A 14,546-nucleotide genomic window follows, 5' to 3' on the forward strand; every position below is an offset into this window, starting at 1 on the left:
CTACACTGAAGGAAGAAGTGGCAAGATCATTGGTCCAGTGGAACATATGAATTGTTGAAATGGGGTCAACAAGAAAGCCAAGCAGGAGGAGGAGGAGGTGGTGATTAGAGGGTGGAAATTTTGAAATAGACCTTCCAGAGGTGACGGCAGTACTGATGATGTCAAGGTCAAGGGAGCAGAGAAGACAAAGAGTTGAGGAGGTGTATTAACCCTTTCCAATCCAATTTTTCTGTCACCTGATGGGGGTTGGGCGTCCCTGTTCCCGGAATACAGTTGACCTGTTTTGGTTACTCAGCCGAGCTAGAAAGTTCAACGCAGGCACAGCGGTAACCAAAAGTTGAGTGGAAACCGAAAATAAAACTGGAGCGCACAGGCAGTGTGGATAGAAAGCAAAAGTAACCTATACAAGTTTCAGGGTAATGAAGAGACTTTATTTAGGAAGAATAAAGAGAAGTTTAGAGCGCTTCCAAAAACAGTTGGAAGTGGGTTCCTTTCATGAAGGAGAAAAGGTGAGAGAGCGGGAGACCCAAAGGTCCGCAGCAGTATCTGTTTGAAATTGGTTGCAAGTCTTTCATTGGCTTCTCTGTATCTGAGGCAGGATTGCCCTTTTCTATTGGTCATTGACTGTGTCTTTCTATTGGTCATTGGTTACCTAGGTTACTTCTTGCCCCTATTCCAAGGGCTGGGCCGAGTTTTCCTGCTACACCACTGGAAGCTGATTTCTTAGTGTCTCTTACCACCAGCATAGCCCCCAGCTCTTATTTATTTGGGGCTGGAAAGAGGTTGGTGTATTACTTATAATTATCCTACAGTTTTAAAAGAGAAAAACAAAAAGGAACTCACCTGATGATTTTTAAAAATGTATTTTAGGTTACATAATTCAAGTCTTGGCTAGTGCGTTGGTGACGCCCGTAATCCTAACACTCTGGGATACCGAGGTGGGTGGATTGCCTGAGCTCACAGGTTGGAGACCAGCCTGTGCAAGAGTGAGACCCCTGTCTCTAAAAAAATAGCCAAGCTGTGACGCCACGACACTACTGAGGACGACAAAGTGAGACTCTGTCTCAAAAAAATTGAAGTGTTTTTGCTTATTTTTGCTTATGATTTTTTTGAGAGTGATACTTCTTGAAGCAATCTCCAGAATGAAGTGCAGGCTTCCTCTTGCATGTCTCACAGTAGAAAATGTTTTCTCTCCTTCCACCCTTCTTTTCTGCTGCTGCAAACCATGCAACCCTATATTGAATTTTTTTTTTATTTTTCATTATGCACCTTCCCATTTAGCCTCTCCTCAGCGTCAGAGCCAGTGGTCTTTCCCACTTTTTGGGGGGGTATGGGGGGAAACAGCGTCTCACTTTATCACCCTCAGTAGAGTGCTATGGCGTCATAGCTCACAGCAACCTCCAGCTCTTGGGCTTAGGCGATTCTCTTGCCTCAACCTCCTGAGTACTTGGGACTACAGACACCCACCACAATGCCCTCCTATTTTTTTGTTGCAGTTTGGCCAGGGCCGGGTTTGAACCCGCCACCCTCGGTATATGGGGCCGACGCCCTACTCACTGAGCCACAGATGCCACCCTTTTCCCACTTTCTTGAATTTCTGTTCCTCACCTTGTTCACAAGCTAAGTGATGAGATTTCCCCTGTAAGAAAGGTGCGGCTGCACTTTTTACCAGGGGAGTGGGTGAACAAAAGGAAAAAAAAAAAACCTTGTCAGATGTCTTCTGACATAGGATTGGAAGTCACTCCTGTTTTTTATTTTCTATATTTTATGATGTTTTGACATCTGGGGGGCCTTGCTAATCCTGGAGAGAAAGCCCCTCGCAGAGCTAGTTAATTCCTAGAGATAGCAAATGACTTCCCCAGAGCTTACCTTTCATTTGTGTGTGTGTGTTTTAGCTTATCAATTTCATTTGTAAACCAACCAATCCAGAGTCCACATCCCAACCACCTCCTTTATCTAACTCACAAACGGTCAACCTTCCCCTGCTCTATGTTACCCCAGGATTAGAGACTGGACAACTAGAGAAAACCCTTATGTTCCCCAGCCGACTGAAATGATCCAACTTTCCAATTCTAAACTTGCTTCAGTTTGCCACCTGCCGGATTCCTGTGGCCATGTTTTCCCCTTGTCCTGGTATTTGCCCATGTGACCCTGCATGACAAAATGTGCCTCTCTCCTTTCCAGAACCATAGGTAATAGACTAATCTTTCCATGGCACTGACCTCTCTGTACTGTCACTCTGCCACCTCCACAAGTTAAATTCCAGGTACTGTCAAAACAGGAGGCTTGGCTGTGGAAGGCCAGGACGTTGAGCAGATTGTTGCAGATGTTGAGCTTGGCAAGAATGGTGAAAGGGGGGAATGTAAAGAATCAGGTATCCAGGTGCTAAAATAATTGAAGAATGAGAGGAAGTGAGCAGGAGGGAGGTGGATGACAGCAGTAAGGATGAGGGTGTACTGGAATGGTCTGATGGCATTTCAAAGGAGCAGGTTACTGTGAGAGCAAAGACTCCTATTCTTTCCCAATTCCCGTGGAGCATGGGGAAGAAGGTGACGTCACTTGAGAGGGTTGTGGTGTCTTCTGGGAAGAGAGTCAACTTTGGTGAGAGCAAGCAAGCGAAGGGTGGGGATTTGCTGAGGATGGAGAAAGCTCTCTAAAGGCTGAAGTGAAGTGACTCTGGGGGTGCTGTAAGAGGTGAGTGATTGGGACCAGGTTAGGGGGTAAACAGGAAATGAATACTGAGATAAACACCCAGGAAATGACGGTTGACATCTTATAGTTTTAAAAATATTTCCAAGGGAGATTTGAGGCAGGAAAGGAATGGTTAAATTGAGTTTAACCTAAAGCTGCCTTCTGATAAGTTCAGCCTAAAGGTTTCTCCATAGGAAGTGGACTATAAACTAACTAGATATGTAGGCCGACTGTAACTTTGTACTAGTGACTGGGTTTCAGCCAATCAGTGGCAGCCAACAGTTCAAACTGTGTTCAAATAAGGAGAATATTGAGCTGTAACCAATCCAGCTGTTTACCTCGTTCCCCTTTTATGTATGTCACTTCCCTTTTTCTGTCCATAAATCCTATCCAACTCTGTGGCAGTGTGTGGTTGCTCTGAATCTGTTCTGGTTTGGGGGGGAGCTCACCCGATTCTAAATTGTTGTTTTAAACCATATTAAATTTAATTTGTCTAAAGTTTTTCTTTTAACAGAGTAGTACTTGAGTTACTAATGTTTTATTATTCAGTTGACTAATAAATTTAAATATTACATACACTTAAGCCTAAAAATCTCAATTTATAAAAATTATCTTCATAAGTTCAGTAATTTTTATATAAAAATAAGAATTTTTTCTACTGGTTCTTTGATTAATTTTCAATTAACTCAGACTTCACAGATGAAATCTTTCTTAATTGTATCACACCATTTCTGTACTTAATTGATCAAATTTCCTTAGACATTTCAAACCACACTTTCAAATTTAATTTAGCTGATTTTCTTAAATACATTAATGCCTTGTAGTAGTCAGGGTTCTCCAGAGAAGGAAAACCAATAGAGAGAGAGAGAGTGTGTGTGTGTATTCAAAGAGATTTATTAGAAGGAATTGGCTCATGAAATTATGGAGGCTGAGAAGTCCCAAGATCTGAAATCAGTAAGCTGAAGACCCAGGAGAACTGATGGAGTTATTCTAGTCCTAAAGTCCTAAAAACGTAGAAAAGCTGAGGCTGAATCTGAACCCAAAGGCAGGAGAAGATTGATGTCCAAGCACTAAAACAGTCAGCAGAGACAGAGAATTCTTTCTTATTCCATCTCTTGTTTTATTCAGGCCTTCAGTGGACTGGATGAGGCCCACCCAGATTAGGGAGAACAGTGTATCAATTCAAATGTTAGTCTCACCTAGAAACACCCTCATGGACATACTCAGAATAATGTTTAACCAAATATTTGGGTATCCCCTGGTCCAGTCAAGTTGACACATAAAATTAACCATCAAGTCCCCTCCTCCGAAAAGTAGTCTTTTAAATCTCATAAGAAAAATCTTCCTACACCTTTAATTCTTATAAATCCAAAATCATAGAAAGAATGTAACAGATTCACCTGTTTCCGGCATCTTTATATGGAACTAAGTATATATCAAACAGTGGAATGATTAAAGACCTTCTTATTATAGGTAACCTAATAAGCACCAAAGTACCTATTGGTAATACGAATAGATTCTTTTATTCATCCTGGAGTTACAGATATACTCTCCTAATCCAGGGGCACAGGACTATCATCTTGGGCAGCTTCACACAGAGGCATTTTGAGTTGAGCAATTGAGGGGATATTCAGCTCAAGATAGGGGTCCAGAAAGGCTTCCTGGATGAGTTATCTTAAATTGGTGTCTATTAGGCTGAGTATCTGTGGGGATGATTAGATTTTCCAACACTCTTTATTTTTTTCTGTTATGGCAAAATTTTCCACATTTTTTCATTGCCCAAGTAGAGCTGCTAAGGTTCTTCACCCGCTACTGGGATAAAAATGAATCTTTTAATGGCTAGATTTGCAATGATGAAATTGTGATACTGACAAAAACTTGAATACAGTATGCACAGAGTTTGGTTTGGTCAGCATACTGTAAATAAGCATCATTTAAAACTTATACATGAGGCGGGGTGCAGTGGCTCACACCTGTAATCCTAGCACTGTGGGAGGCCAAGGCAGGCGGATCCCTTGAGCACAGGAGTTTGAGACAAGCCTGAGCAAGAGTGAGACACCATCTCTAAAAATAGCTGGGCATTATGGTGGGCACCTGCAATCCCAGCTATGCAGGAGGTTGAGGCATGAGGGTCACTTGAGCCTAAGAGTATACGTTTGCTGCAAGCTACAGTGCCCTGGCACTCTACAAACCAAGACTCTATCTCAAAAATAAATATAAATTTAAAACTTACACATGCCTTTTTTCTTTTTTCCTTTAAAATGTTTTTTAAAGCATGCTCTATATATGGCTCTACAGAAAACTATTGCTCTCATTCTAATCCCCAAATTATCATAATTTGCTCCGTGGGAGCCCCTTTAAAGTGGTTCCTATATCCTTTAAAACCACATGGGCAGTTTTGGAAGCATACTTTTTTTCTGGCAACAAATTGATGCTCCAGGCCCATCTTAATTATCCTTGCTCTGAAGATATAAAATCAGATACTTCCTAAGGATCCATGCTTCTATTTGCTGGGAAACTGCAATCAAGACCAAAATCCAGGTGCTTTGGGTGTATCTTAGATCTCTCTACTTGACATTGGCAGTGGGTAATAGCACAATAGGCTACTTTACAGACCCAGAAAAGATGCATTTTTAAAATGTCATAGGATTATATCATTTTAAATTCAACTGAGTACTCAAACTTGTTTTAATATATAATAAAGGATTCATTTTTCCTCATCTTTTCAGAGACACCAGTTTCTGTTTGGCATAATACACAACATCCTTTTGCTAATTTTATCATGCTGTGCTCTGTTATGATCCTCAGAGACCAAATCCAGTTCTAGATCCCTTGCTTGGGCCATACCACACCTCCCTGTCACTTTCATGATCCTAATTTTTCCATCAACTAGGAATTTTTAGTGCCTTTTTGATATCAGAAGCTGACGTTTCTGATAATGACTGTCACGTGTATCATTTGATTGAATAATATCAGTTCATTGAGGGATAAATGAAATGACTTTATTTTCCCAGTAATTGCTACTAACTGCACTTTTTATTTTTTTATTTTTTTTGTACAGACAGAGTCTCACATACCGCCCTGGGGTAGAGTGCCATGGCGTCACGCAGCTCACAGCAACCTCTAACTCTTGGGCTTACGCGATTCTCTTGCCTCAGCCTCCCGAGTAGCTGGGACTACAGGCGTCCACCACAACGCCCGGCTATTTTTTTTTGTTGCATTTTGGCCGGGGCTAGGTTTGAACCCGCCACCCTCGGCATATGGGGCTGGCCGCCCTGCTCACTGAGCCACAGGCTCCGCCCACTAACTGCACTTTTTAAATTGCTGTATTTCCTTATTAGCACCCTTCCTTAATAATGCACAGTCCAAATCTGTAATTTGTCAGTACCAGTCTCACTTTAGACTCATTATTTGCTTTAAAATTTCAATTCCATGTTCCACACAGAGCCCTTTCTACACCAGTACCCCACTTCCAAGGCAGACTAAATTTGCTGCTCCAGTAGCTTGGAGTGGGAGGTGGTGTGCTCTCTCATCCATAGCTCTTTTCCTAGAGATTAGTGTCCTGGTAGGAAGCCTGGAAAGAGAAACAGATGTTTCCCACACAACTGCTCAGCGGCTGTCCTCCTACCTACACATCTGGACCATAATGTGAACAGCCATGTTAGTGGTGACCAAATTCTTGTCCCCTTCTGTTAATCTCTCTGCTAATCTAGTTTGATTTCTGGTGGTGCTGGAGGTAAAAAGGACTGAGAGACAAGATGAGATAGTCTGGGTAAGTACTCTAGGATTAGAACCCAGGGAAAGGTGCAAAGTAATTATCTGGAACTTACAGAATAGGCTCTGGGTGTTTGATCAGGCTTGTGGTTGGAGGTGGGTACCCCAGCCTGAAGCAGAAGTGAGCATTTCTAAAAGGTGTGGGGGTCTTAGGGGTACAGCAGAACTGTTGGTGCCCCAAAGGTGGCCAGCTTGGAGCTCTAGGCAATGGGGACCTTGTAAGTAGCTTATCCTTAGATTCAACCTTGAGCCACATCAACTTCCAATACCAGGGAGAGTAAGCACATAAAAAAAGAGTTCCTTGGCCAGGTATGGTGGCTTACACCTGTAATTCTAGCTTTCTGGGAGGCTGAGGTGAGTGGATTGCTGAGTTCAGGAGTTCAAGACCAGCCTGAACAAGAGTGAGACCCCTGTCTCTACTAAAAATAGAAAAACTAGCTGGGGGCATTGTGGCAGGTGCCTGTAGTTCCAGCTACTGGGGAGGCTGAGGCAAGAGGATCTCCTGAGCCGAAGAGTTTGAGGTTACTGTGAGCTATGAGGCCATAGAACTCTACCCAGAGCAACAGAGTGAAACTCTGTTTCAAAAAACAAATAAAAAAACCCCCACATTTGTGGGCTTCTGGTTCTTGAGACATTGACAGCCGGCCCTGAGTCGGGACATGTGCGTGCATATGTGTGTGTCAGGGCTTGCACTGTTGGTTACTGGAAGTGGAGGGAAGCTTTCTCTGACTACCTTCTGTATACATCCCAAGGTCTTGCTTTTGCATTGCTTCTTCATGGCCAAAGTATCAGAAATGAAACATTTTTTTCCAAAAATACACTACTTTGGTAGAAGGTGTCACCAGTCTCCTGGGTCCATGCCTTGGCCAAGTCTCAAGATCTGATCAGGTTCTTTGGTAATGAGGAATGGACTCAGGCTTCTTCAAGAAAAAGAGAGGTTGTCCTAATGCTGGCTGGGAATGGGAAGGCACGTCAGGGATGGTGGCCTGGGGCTCTATCCTGGCTGTCTCTTGGTGCCTCTGCTTTTGTTCTGTGCTGTTCAACCTCCACAAACCCACTTCCTTGTTGCTCTCAGCCCGTGGTGGCTGCCGACCCAATTTCTGTACTTCATGACAATTGTCTAGCTTCTCTCTCTCTGCTAACTTGCTTAGTCTCTTTTCACTCCTTGGTCCAGATTCCTAAGTGAAGGGATTGGACTAGCTCAGCCTACCTTTTAATATCAGACTACAAATCCCTGGCCTTCCTGGCTTGCACTGATGGGATTCAAATGAGGAGGAAAGGAAGGGTGCTGTGGGCTCTCTACCTTATAGGCAAGTGGCCACCCCTTTCCTTAGAGCTCCTGGATGTCCTGCCAGATGTCACCTCCAGGAGAGCTAGGTGCTCTTGCCTTCAAGGTGAAACCCTTCTCTATGATGCCATTAGTGAGGGATGGCCTGTGACAGACTTGGAAGGGGAAGGCTGTGAGGTCTGGACAGAGACCCAAGATGGACTCCTTCACATCTTTGGAAAAGACATGAGAGCACTGAGCCAGTCAGTCCATTCCCTGCCTTTGGGGGTCCATACTCCAAACTTTTCCACTCCTTAAACTTTTACATGAGCCCACCCCTGAAGCTCTGCTTAACCATTGTCCTAAAACCAAAAATTTTAACAGCAAATTATACACTTGCTCCCATTGAATAAAGACAGGTTTTTATTCAATGATTAAGGGAATACTTAAACTTCAATAAGGTTATTTAATTTATTTTTTTGAGACAGAGTCTCACTTTGTCACCCTTGGTAGAGTGCTATGACATCATAGCTCACAGCAACCTCAAACTCTTGGGCTCGAGTGATCCTCCATTGCATTTGTCCTTTCCATAGCCTCCTTTGAATCATCTATTCTCTCAAAATACACAAAAGCAAATCCTCAAGATCACTCAGTTCACTGATCATAAACCACATTGACATCAGTCAGTGGTCCATATAGAGAAAACACTGCATAAAGATCTCTCTGTTGTATACAAATCGAGACAAAATACTCCAAGATGAGTCCTGGGATCTGGAGTCGGTCTGCTGCCCGTATGTCTTCTCCAGTTAGACCTTGGAGAATGACTTTGGCTCTTTCCCCACTGGTGTTCTGGTGGACCTGACCTAACTCAAGATTGTCTCCTATGAGAGTGACAGTGGGATCTGGATCAAGCTTAATGTCTATTAGAATCCCTCCTTGACCTTCATCTGGATTTTCATCTTGATAGAGAGTGGAATTCAGAGTGGTTTGAAACCCTTGATGGACTACAAGATCCTGACCTTGTAGTGAGACTCTGTCTTAAAAAAAGACTCTGATTTTACATGAGCAGGAGTTCTGGTTGGAGATTTTGACTGACAGTGAGACTCTTAGGACCCATTCGTTCTTCCAGATTCTTTTAAGTCTACTGCACTCTTTCTATTTATCTTCATTTTTCATTGAGTTTTTCATTTTTCATACTCTGTATATTCTTCCCCAAATCAAACAACTCAAAATAGCCTTAAAAATAAATATTCAGGTGGGCTCAGCGCCTGTAGCACAGTGGTATGGCACCAGCCACGTACTCCGAGGCTGATGGGTTTGAATGTGGCCTGGGCCAGCTAAACAACAAAGACAACTGCAACAACAAATAGCCGGGCATTGTGGCGAGGGACCTGTAGTCCCAGCTACTTGGGAGGCTCAGGCAAGAGAATTGCTTAAGCCCAAGCGTTTGAGGTTGCTGTTGAACTGTGACGCCACAGCACTCTACTGAGGGCAATATAATGAGAGTCTGTCTCAAAAAAAAAAAAAATTCAAGTGCTTTTATTTGAGCAATGTTCTGTTCATTTTTAACCCCCCACCCCCATTCATTTTTAGTTTTCTGATCCTTAATACTTTTCATTAGCCTTCTTTTTTATTTTTTATGTTTTTTTTTTGAAACAGAGTCTTACTTTGTCACCCTTGATAGAGTGCCATGGTGTCATAGCTCACAGAAACCTCAGACGCCCGGGCTCAAGCAATTCTCTTACCTCAGCCTCCCAAGTAGCTGGGACTACAGGTGCCCACTACAATGCCTGGCTACTTTTTTTTTTTCTTTAGAGGTGAGGTCTTGCTCTAGCTCAGGCTGGTCTCCAACTCCGTGAGCTCAGGTGATCCTCCTGCCTTGGCCTCCCAGAGTGCTGGGATTACAGGCATGAGCCGCCATGCCTGGCTCATTAGCCTTCTTTTATCTTGATTTATTTTCCACATTCTTGGGGGAAAAAAACTCTTCAATTTCTACATGAACACTAACCACTTCATTAGGCTTGTCCCACCTTCAACCTCAAGGCTTTCACCTTTATAGAAATAGCACTGCCAGTTCCAACAGAGATGTGGCCACTCACTGCAAGAGAGAGCCAAGGAAGCAGCCCCAGTTAGTCCCATGCCAGCTTTTCTCTGTGGGAAAAAGAACACTGTGCACTTTCAAACCAGAGACCCTCTGTGATGCTCAGGGTGGCCAGAATCCATATAACATATCTTGAACAAATAAGTAAAATATAAATATTATAATGTAATAGCTTTATTCTCAGAGACTTTAAAGCTGAGTGTTTAAATAAAAAATAAAGAAATTTAGATCTATAAAATTTAAATGGATCACTATGTAGTAGAGACAAGAGTGGACTGGATACTAGGAAACCTGCATTCTGTCCACAGCTGGCTTTTCTGTTAATTAGGAAAGTCTGTGAAATTTTCTCAGCCTCAGTTTTCCCATATGTAAGTCATGATATTAATAAAATAGCAACTCGGTGTATGTCAGAATGTTGTGAGGATCATTGAGCAAATATAAACTAAAAATGCTAGAAAGGGAAGCAATTATCCTTACGTTGAAAATAAAGACACTGTAGTGAATTATCCGGAGGTTCTTTGCTTATGTACCCCTTTGGCCTCAGAAAGGGAATGATGTGATGATCTCAGTCGATGCAAGAGAAAGGGAGCTGGCAGGTCTTCAGAGGCAACTGTTTAGCCCTGTTATCCTCTGTTCACTCAGCCAGCCCTTGATTATTTCCAGGGTCCCTAAGAAATCTGGGCAACTAATCCTACAGGGAGTCTTCAAACCTCACATAGTCAATGAAGGAATTTATTGCAGAAAAAAATACATATAATACGCCTTTTCCACCTAAAAGTGTTCTGAAAAAAGGAAGAAAAGCTCAGATGACAATATTTGGAAGTTGATTTGATTCATGTTAGAATGGAGGTTACAACTTGCGAGTCCAGAGAGGTCTTTTTCTTGGCATCCACCAGGTGGCACCAGATCCCCAACACAATCAATACAACCTTTCCAAGGGGCCACAGCCTTCTGACTGCCCTTGCAAGGCAGGGAGAGAAATAAAGGAAATTGGCTTTTGTTTCTAAGTAGGGAAACTGACATGGACATAAATACATGCACTGATGTGAGGACAGGCTCAAAGTCAAGTAACCAGCCTTGAGCCAGAAAGTTTATACAAATAATGCAATGCTCGGTGCCCAGGAAGAAAGGAGAATGGGTTAGGTGGACTTAACCAGGGGCTCAGTAACTTCTGGATGGGTGCTGCTGACTGAAGCAATGTGGACAGTGATGCTGAATGTTATGTTGAGGGAAGCAATTCCCTCTACAAGCATTCTTGGGCCCCTCCTCTGTGGTGGCAGGGACTGAACGGGTAGTCCCTGCTCAGAGTTAAGTACAGGACCTGGGGGTGGGGGAGGTCAGAGGCCCAGGGAAGCCTGAGCTGAGAGGGTGCTGAGGTGTGAAGGTGGTGGAATCTTTGGGAGCAGCATGTGCAAAGGCTCAGGGGTGAGAATGAGTGGGTGGTGCCTGGGAAACTCCTGCTAGGTGATGCCAGAGACTGGTGCACATGGAGGAGGAATACTGAGGAGAGAGCATGGAAGCCCTGGGGAGTCTTAACAATTATTGTTGAGAAGGATAAACCAGAAACTGAAGAGACTGTTTACCTATAGAAGTTGGGTTGCCAATGGATGAAGATGGGGGAATGGGACAGCAGGATGACACTTTCCATGGTCATGGTCCACATGCCACCCCAAAATCAAATAATTAAAACCAACTGGGATGTGGGGGAACTCAATATGAAATTCAAACAGTAACAAATGAACCTACCTGTATCTCAAATGACTAACACAACCACACTTAACAGACCAGGGAAGTAAAAAAGAACTAGCCCAGGTAACTTTGAAAAACTGTATTTTAACTGGACCCTATAAAGCTAAAGTCAAAAAGAACAGAAATACTGTAATTGAGTTAGTAAACGTGTTTCTCACAGGGATGTGGGTTAATAATTCTGACGTTACTTTATGGATATGCTAAGATTGAACAAGTAAATGTTGTAGATGTTGAGAGCAGGGCTTCTCACCACAGGGGAAAGGAATTACAAGTAAGGAAAGGGGGGAGGCCAAAAGAAACCCCACAAGGCTGGACTGGAGTTGGAAGTATCGGCGCCAATTCATGTTTTTATATGTATGCAGATGTATAGATACAAAGATATAGATGTGTTTGTGTGTGTGGCTCAGTGTAAATTCTTGTGCTTTCTAGCTCTGTCCACTGAGAGGGGCAGAGGCAATCAGACCTCAGTAGCAATAAGTACCTGGATCTTTGCTTCTAAGCACCATTCTCCAATAAAAGGAACTAGGATCCTTGGAAAAATGGTTGATTCTTAAACTCAAGCAGGGAAAATTCAGATGAACCTGTGATATCTTGTGGTGCAGGAAAGTAAGGACGTGTTTCAGAAAGGCTGAGGCAAGTTGAAAGGTCAGTGGGGTAACCTGAGGATCTCCCCACCGCTGGGGAAGTTTAAACAAGAGAAATAAAGAACGATAGTGTTAGATTACAACCTGTATAACATAAATGCCTTTGATTCCATACTGAAATGAAGAAATACTGAATAAGGAAATAAATAACTCAGGGAGGGGTGTCCCTAGGAAATGATCGTTGAACAAACAACGTGGTAATCACTGTTGCAGACAAGACCCACCAATGGATGCTGAAGTGGAGAATTCACATACAGATCGGTAGATACAGAGTGGGGAAAAAGTTGAGGAGAAACAGGATGTTTGCATAATTTTGAAGCCTTTCCCCGAAGGTGTTTATTAGTTGTAAAGGGAACCGCAGTCATGTTGCAGTGGAGAAACTCAGCGGACCACGCTTTAATCAAATAATTGAGGTAAACATCACAGTAATAAGACGCACTGACTGCACGCGGCCCTGATAGGATCAACCAAAAAGGACACATCACTTCCGTGAAATTCTTACAAAAACGCATAACCTCATCCTAGTCCTAGGAAAACATTAGGGGAAGCTGGGTAGAATGTATGTGGATGCTCTCTATCCTAGTTTTGCAAGTTTTCCTTAAGTCTAAATTATTTCAAAGTCAAAAGTTTTAAAAAATGACTGAAGCTTGGAGATGTTGTTTTTTTTTAATTAAATCATAGCTATGTACAATAGTGCAATCACGAGGTACAATGTTTTGGTTCCATATACAGTCTGAAATATTTTCACCGAACTGGTTAACATAGCCTTCAGGGCATTTTTTTAATTATTGTGTTCAAATCCTTATACTCTACACTTAGTAAACTTCACCTGCACCCTTCCAAGATGCACCCTAGGTGTGGACCCACCAGACACATGAAAAAATGCTCATCATCCTTAACCATCAGAGAAATGCAAATCAAAACTACTTTGAGATATCATCTAACTCCAGTAAGATTAGCCCACATCACAAAATCCCAAAACCAGAGATGTTGGCGCAGATGTGGAGAAAAGGGAGCACTTCTGCACTGCTGGTGGGAATGCAAACTAATACGGTCCTTTTGGAAAGATGTTTGGAGATGTTTGTTTTTTGAGACAGGATCTCACTATGTTGCCCTCAGTAGAGTGCTGTGGTGTCACAGCTCACAGCAACCTCAAACTCTTGGGCTCAGACTCCTAAGTAGCTGGGACTACAGGTGCCCGCCACAACGCCCAGCTATTTTTATTGTTGTTGTTGTAGTTGTTTTTGGCAGGCCCGGGGCCGGGTTCCAACCCGCCAGCTCTGCTGTATGTGGGTGGCGCCCTAGCCGCTGAGCTAGAGGAGAGGAGCCTGGAGCTTGGCGATGTTAAGAAGGCCATATAGTGAGTAAGGGCAGGACTGGGATATAAAGGCAGCTGGTCAAGCTCCATAGGCAGGCTCTCCCTACTTCCCCACAGGGAGAGAAGAGGTTGCAGGAGGAAAGTAGAGGCAAAACACTGAGAAGCAAGGGCCTCGGGGCTGTGGGAGAAAATCTGGACTTCATCATAGAGGCCAGGGCTCAAGCCTGCTGCGTGTCGGACCCCCCTGTGGAGCTCTGCGTGCTGTGATTGCCTGGCCCTTCCCCAGAAAGTCTGATTCACTTGGTCTGAGGAGGGCCTTGGCACTGTAAGTTCGTAAAGCTCTCCATGGGGGTCTAATGTGCCACTGAGTTGAGGTCTCTCCTATCTAAGCCGGCCTGAAGCACCCACTTTGTTTTAAAAAATGAGCCTGACTGGTCTGTCTTCAGCAAAGACCCTGGTGTCAGACAGCAAGAATTCTGACTGGAACGTTCTAGACATCTGGCATGGTCTCCTAGCTGGTTTCCTTTATTGCACCCCTGCTCCCTATAGTCAATTGTCCTTACAAACCTGAAAAGTCTGCTTAAACCAGAAAGTGGCTCATATTACTCCCCTGCTCTCAAAACCCTCGAAGGGCTCCCCCTTGCACTTAGTGCAAAATCCCCAATCCAAAGTCCATTTCCTAGTTGCAAGGTGCCAGGTGGCCCTACCTACCTCTGTGTTCGTGCCCTGCCCCTCTCCCCTCAGCTCACTCTGCTGTGGCTCCCCGGCCTCACCCTGATCCTTCAGCGTGCCAAACACACTTCCTTGGAGGGTCTTTGCACATGTGTCCCCTGTGCCTGGAAAGCTCTGTCACCACACAACTGCATGGCTTGCTCCTTCACTTCAGTCATATCTCTGCTCAATGACACCGCCTCTGAGGGCTCTTCAGGGGCCGCTCCCTATCCCCTTCCCATACTTTAGTATTCCTCTGTAGCGGTTCTCACAGCCCGCCGTTATACTACA

At 43.7% G+C, this 14,546-nt stretch overlaps 1 pseudogene; it reads right to left on the bottom strand.

Annotated features, from left to right (window-relative positions):
- The window catches only part of LOC128589676 (transformer-2 protein homolog alpha-like), a 28,474-nt pseudogene that overhangs the window by 11,250 nt on the left and 2,678 nt on the right, over nucleotides 1–14,546 (bottom strand).

This window comes from Nycticebus coucang, chromosome 7 (assembly GCF_027406575.1).
Source record: "Nycticebus coucang isolate mNycCou1 chromosome 7, mNycCou1.pri, whole genome shotgun sequence".
Lineage (NCBI taxonomy): Eukaryota > Metazoa > Chordata > Mammalia > Primates > Lorisidae > Nycticebus > Nycticebus coucang.